The sequence below is a fragment of the Condylura cristata genome, unplaced genomic scaffold (assembly GCF_000260355.1).
Source record: "Condylura cristata isolate star-nosed mole 26May11 unplaced genomic scaffold, ConCri1.0 scaffold00023, whole genome shotgun sequence".
NCBI classification, from domain to species: domain Eukaryota; kingdom Metazoa; phylum Chordata; class Mammalia; order Eulipotyphla; family Talpidae; genus Condylura; species Condylura cristata.
Window position 1 is genome coordinate 288,994 of NW_004567124.1, and position 6,477 is coordinate 295,470.

The window sequence follows — 6,477 nt, forward strand, 5'->3', positions numbered from 1 at the left end:
GATGGTTCTGCAAGTCTCCCCTGGAGTCAGGTCTAGCTCTCAAGCAGCTGCTAAAGGTAGTGAAACCGCTGGATCTCAAGTGAAGAATTCCCTGAGTAAAAAACTGTGACCAAGAAGTTTTTCCTTCATTCTTTTATGTATAGGCAGGATCTGGGTTCCAGAACAAGCCCTGGGTGCAGACATGGGACACCTAGGTTGCCACTGTAGCTCTGACAACTTGGCTTTGGGACATCTATCTAGGCTTCAGTTCTTTCAACTCTGAATGAGATCAGTAACCCTCAAAAGGCTGATCTGTGACTCAAATAAGGCAGTACACCTGAATCTGTCTAATCGTACTTGCCACAGGGTAGGTGCTCATTTGCAAAGTGGTTAATTCAATACTGTACATACAAAGTTAGCATCACCCCCTAGACCTAGTGCTTGGGAAACCGCAGAAGGGAAGATTTCTGAGAAGGATCTTGGGGAGTCAAAAGTGCATCCTGCGTGGCTGTATCAGAAGACACTGGTCAAACCCTGCAGCAGGTATGAGGTGGGAGAGCGCAGTGCAGTGACCATCTGCTGCCAGGCTGCAAGTGCCAGCGGCTGTGTGGGTGGGCTGGGCTGATCAGGAAGCAGGGAGTGAGCTGGGCAGAGTGGGATATTAGGGTTTGGAAGGCAGAGAGGATGGGGTGGTAAGACACCCTCACAACCCCAATGTGGCCCTAGCTGTGGCCCCTTCTGCGTTTGGGGCTACGCATCCCAAACCTCTTGATGGACAGGAACAGGTCCAATTGTTCTGACGGGGAGGATAAACAATCTTACTGCAGGGTGGGGTGGTATGGCCTTGGGCTTCTGGGGTATCCCAGAGCCTTTGCTGCCAGAGCCCCACCCAGGAAATGTAAGTCCTTTGGTCCAGAGGACTGAAAACCTGAGAGAGAAAATAAGTGCCCACCCCCTAAAGGCAGGATTGGGAATCTGGGAGCACAGGAACTAGAGTGAGATACAGGAAAGGGAGGGGAAGGAGAGGGGAGAGAGAGCTAGAATGTCAGTCCTCTCTTTGGTCTGAGGAAGCAAGCCCTGGGCTGCCCTGCCAGCCTGGGCAGGGGGAGCAGGGCCCTCAAGGTGCAGAGTGGGGTAAGGAGGATGCAGGATTCCTCCACAGTAGGGGCCTGCACGTGCGTCCTCCCTGGAGCACAGCAAGGCCTGGCACAGTGAAGCATTTGTTAAATTGGTTTGATAAGAGAGAACTAGAGTGAGATACAGTAACAAAGAGACAGGGAGATGAAGAGATGAAAAGACAGGCATATCAGGTAGAAAAACCTAGAGAGATAATGGAAATGGAGACGTGAGGGAGAGGAGAGAAATAGGACCTAGCAGAGATGGAGAAGAGAGAGAAGATAGTGTCTTCGCCAATCCCAAAATAGCAGCTGCTGGTGCCGGCAGCCTGCCCTGAGATGGCCCCTTAATTGGGGCTGAATTCAGCATTCTCTGAGCCCAGCGAGGGTGTCGCTGAGGACGGCATGTGCTGGGCCACGGTTGGCAGAAAAGGCCCAGCTGGAGCTGGGGTGTGCACCGGGCATGTGGCTTCCTGCTCTGGGCTCCCCTTGCACCTCCCCCCAGTTCCCACCCTACACACCCACCTATGGTGCTGCTTTGGGGGAGGTCAGAGCCTCTTCTGTTCACCTGAGAAGTCGGGAAAAGGATTGGGCTGAAGGGGCAGGGAGGCAGTGGTGGGGATCAGAGGATCTTGGGGAAGAGTTGGAGATTGGACGTGTGCTGTCATTGGAGGTGAAAGTCACACTTTCACAAAACTCTTTTTTTTTTTTAAGATTTATTTATTTGTGCATACAGAACTGGGGTACAAGCCAGAGGTGAGGGGCAGTGAGAGGATTCACCACAGACAGAGTTGGGAGCAGAACAGGCCGACTGACGAAGCACACTGCTGAGGGGAGCAGTGGGCGGGTCAGGAGAGGTCTGCCGCCATGTGGGTCACCTCCAGGGCAGGCAGGGATCGAGCTCATGCTGAGGTGGCTTTAGCTGAGGTGGCTTTAGCTTCTTAGTGCTGTGCTTTACCCCACTGTGCCACCAGGGAGGACCCTCACAAAACTCTCATAAGAGACAGATTTGTGTGCTCACATCCTCTCTTCAGAGACCAGCACCCAGGTGTTGTCCCAGCTGCTGTGATTTAAGGCCTCACTCCCTCTCCAACCCACTCCCCTATTACTGAGAATGAAGAGCTGGTTTGATGTCTTAAGGAAACACTGTTTCTGCTCCACACAGGTACGAGGAGAGGTCTGGTCTTCTTCTTGGGGTCAGATGAAAATAACTGTTTATTCCTCGTGTCATGAGGAATTTTCTTTAAATGTTAAGAATTTTCCAATAGCATGAAAATCAAGACCAGACCACAGGGGAGAGTTGAATTGAGTGACATATAGCTGTCACTCCAGAGTCTGAGATGGGAAATATGCAGAAGGTTTACTGGGAAGCAGTCTCAGGAACAGCAGGGAGAGAAGGGAGCAAGAAGGAGAAGCTGCAGTTTGGTCTCAGTGACCTCTCAGCTGTGCCCACAGGAGACCTGAGGCTGGGGTGACCCTTCAGAGTTGTCTTGAACTGAGGGGGGGAGGGATCTGGGCTATTAGAATCGGGCTTTGACTGACCATTGGGTATGGACGGTCCTTGGAAGGGGGATTGACTTTTGACCTAGATGCTTTTTTTAGTTAAGTCAATTCCCAGAGAGAGAGAGGATAGATGAGAGTGATCAAGCAACCACCTTCTTAACAGCGGGAGAACAGGTCCACCTACTCTCATTGATGTCAGTGGGACGGGGGCTGGGAAAGGTGTTCCCTGGCCTTCATGAGGCCAACTCCAGTATGGACCAAGATGTCCAGGTACAATAGAGACCTTGGATATAGGTTATGTAGGGAAAGGAGCTTACAGATTATGGGACAGAGGGAAGACATCTGCACTGGAGTTCTGGAAGGTGAATTGAAATGTGAATATGTCCCCTCGACTCCCTGCCCCAACAACACCAGTCAGAGTAAGTGCCCAGGATGTGATTTTGGAGGAGAAATCAAAGCTGAAGGCAGAGTTTTTCCCTAGCTAACCTCATCTGCAGAGAGACTTGTTCTGACAGTCTAGCCCTGTGTGGAGCCACACTGGGAGGGAGAAAAAGAGGGAAAGGATGGAAGAGACAAATAAAGGACAAGTTGGTCCCATTTCAAGGTACTCACAGTCTAGTGGGGTGGGGTGAAGCTTTATATGTGGAAGCAGGCAGAGAATAGCACACTGTATGTCTTGAATGATTCTGCCACCTCTTGGGGTAAATTAATTCAGAGGAAGGATCCAGCAAGGTGGGAAAGTCAAGGAGAAATCCCAAGAACAGAAGAGATTTGGGATGAGCCATGAATAATGGAGAAGTGTCAGGTGGTGGCTGCACTCCTGAAATGTCCTCACTTTGCTGCCCTGTAAACTTGGGGGAGGGGAGTCAGTTTTCCTCCAGGGTTCACCCATCTCTGTTTAAGAGGTAATCCAGAGAACACCCAGTCTGTCTTTTGACTTTATAAACCTGCTTTGTCTACTCAGTCACCTTGGATCTATCCATGGTGCTGTATTGAGTCTAACAATGCTTGTTCAAGCCTCACCTGGGGAGGACCAAGTCTGCTCGGTTCCAATTTCTCCTGAAGAAAATAGTGTGACAAGCCTCTCTTCACAGAGTGTTTGTACAAGGAGACTGCAGCTAATCCAAAAAGGTTTGTTCCTGGACACTCAGGCCCCAAGTCTCTTTCACTGGGCAGAGCAGGACAGGCTAAGTGGACCTCGCCCATCTATGGAGCAGAACAGAGAAGTTGCACACTTGGTGCTTATGACCAGAGTGTAATGTGGGCAGTATAGGGATGTGTCCGGCAGAGAGCTCCTTTGTGACAATGGGTGCATTCTATATCTTGAAATACTAGAATAATGCTGTAAATATAGATCTCCATTTTTATAAACTTACAGAAGTATTTATATACATGCCAAACAAAATGAATGCTTGCAAAAGCTGGTGGAAGTTGAGAATAGTCTGATTTTTAATTGCATTATGTTCTGTCAGTTTTCTAGTTTTGAAATCACTATCATTATCTCCACATTCCTTCATGCCATTGGGTGGAAATAAGTGATGTGTAGTTGGGACATTTTTGTACAGTTTTTGCAACTGTGTGTTTATAGTCATTTCAAAGGATTTTTAAAAAGTGCGCCCAATGTCTGGGCATCAGTTGCCTCTTCCTTGCCCACCTAGCTCCTTCAGGGACTCAACTCAAGTTTTTCCTTCTGCAGAAAGCTCTGATTACTCATGCCCACTTCTGAGTCCCTATTACACTTATGCTGTGGACACACAGGCAGGACTCTATCCTCGGGAGTTTCGAGTGTCTGTTTTGCCTCTCCCAACTATGTTGAAAGTCCCCTCTAATGGATTGTATCTTCTGGGCCTTTCTTCTTCTCGGGGCCCACGAATATACAACTGATGGTCAAATATTACCTGGTGACAAAAATCTGCTGATCACAGGATTCAGACTTTCCCAGGTTTTTGATTGCCTCCTTCCTTCCCCAGCAGCCTGTCTGCTACAATCATGTGAGGAAGTGAAAGAACGCAGGGCCTGAAGTCACAAAGCCACTGCATCATGAGCCGCTTGCTGACATGCCCTCCCTCTCCTCTGCACAGCAGCCCTGCCAACAGGACTGTGCCTCCACCGTGCTCGGGAGGACTGACACGTAGTCAGAAGGGGCAGGAATAGCAGAACTGAAAACCAAGTTCTTTTTCTCAGCTTTGCCAGCTGCGTGTGGGGGGAGCTTGTATCAGTTACTTAACCTGTCTTTAGTGATGATGCTGAAGAGTAAAGAAAATACTTTACCATGTGTTTGTTGAGATGATCTGTCAATGGTTGAATGGATGGGTGGCTGGATGGGTGGATGGAAGGGTGGATGGGTGGATGGATGGATGGATGGATGGAAGGATGGATGCTCAAGAAGCATCCTCTTGTGGCCTTCCCTGGTGGCGCAGAGGGTTGAAGCGCAGCACTGCAAGCTAGCAACTGCTGCTTCAGTGCTGGTTCTGTCTCCACCCCAGAGGTGATCCACATGGTGCAGCAGACCTCTCCTGTCTCACCCACTGATCCCCTCAGCAGTATACTTCGTCGATCTGCCTGTTCCGCTCCCTACTCTATCTCTGGTGAATCCTCTCACCTCTGTACCTCTGACCTGTACCCCAGTTCTGTATGCATAAATAATTTTTTTTTAAAAGAAGCATCCTCTTGCTCTAAGCAGAAGGTAGGAACTCATTGAATGTTAGTTCTTTTCTACTTTTTTGCTTCATTCTAGTCCGTGTCTTTCTGGAATGGATTCCCATGAAAACAATGCCAGAAACAGAACCGTATCTACCAGGGTCTTCTAGTTCCAAAGAAAGGAAAATGTGCCCCTTGCAGTTTGGGGATTGTGGGCAAATGAAGGAGGCATGCTTGGGCTGGGGTTCCCTCTGTCCCTGAACTCATTCTCAGTGGTAGAAAAGGTATACGCAAACCAGCAATGGTGGTGGTGGACATGTTTTCAGGATGCCTAGAGAGCACCAAAAACTGAGTCTATAGCCCCATTTTCTCCCACCTAATATAGAAGGGCCAAAAGATCCAGGGAGGGCTGTGGGATACCCACATTTAAGGAAAAATAATCAGGCTTTACAACCCCAATGTGGCCAGCCCTCACATAGAATCATGGATTGCAAGCTTGTGAGGACTCTGAATGTCTTTGATACATTAAAGGTTGGTTCTTTGCGAAGTAGTGTCCAGTTCAAGGCTTGAAACCCCTAGACACTATGGGACTTACTATTTTCCTGACATAATCATTAACTGCTTACCCTAATGGGCAGACCTTTCTGGCATTTCTGGAATCCAGGATGAGACAAGTTGAAAGAGCTAGTGAAGGTGGTGGCTTCATAGCTGAAGGTTCCATGGCCAGTTATCCCTAAGATGCTTGGGATAGAATCTTGTCTTTGTCTGGAAGGTTAAGACTGATATGCCATTCCCTTGGGAAAGAGTAAGCCAGCCATAGAATTCACACTAAAGTGTAAGTGATTGACAGGGTAGGTTCTTCCTTGCCTGAACAGTGCCTGCCCCTCTGACCCCCAGTAAGAACTTTGCGGGGCCATGTCATAGAGTTCTAGCCTAAGTGGATAGATAACTCCTCCCTAATGTTCCCTCTCTCCTTGACTCCAACCTCTCACCTCCTTGCCCCAGGTGGTCTACTTTGGTATAGGATTATTGGATTTAAACTAATGCCCCTGGCTTGACACGTTCTCCTCATTCTGGCCCAACAGAAATAAGAAAGTAATCCAGTTGTACAGGTTCCACTCCTTCTGCCTGTCCCTAATTTCAAGACTGACAAGAATTCCTAACACTTAAGTACCTTCCTCTAAATCATCTCCTGTGGTTAAATTAGCAATTCAGTTTTTTTTTTAAAAGATTTATTTAT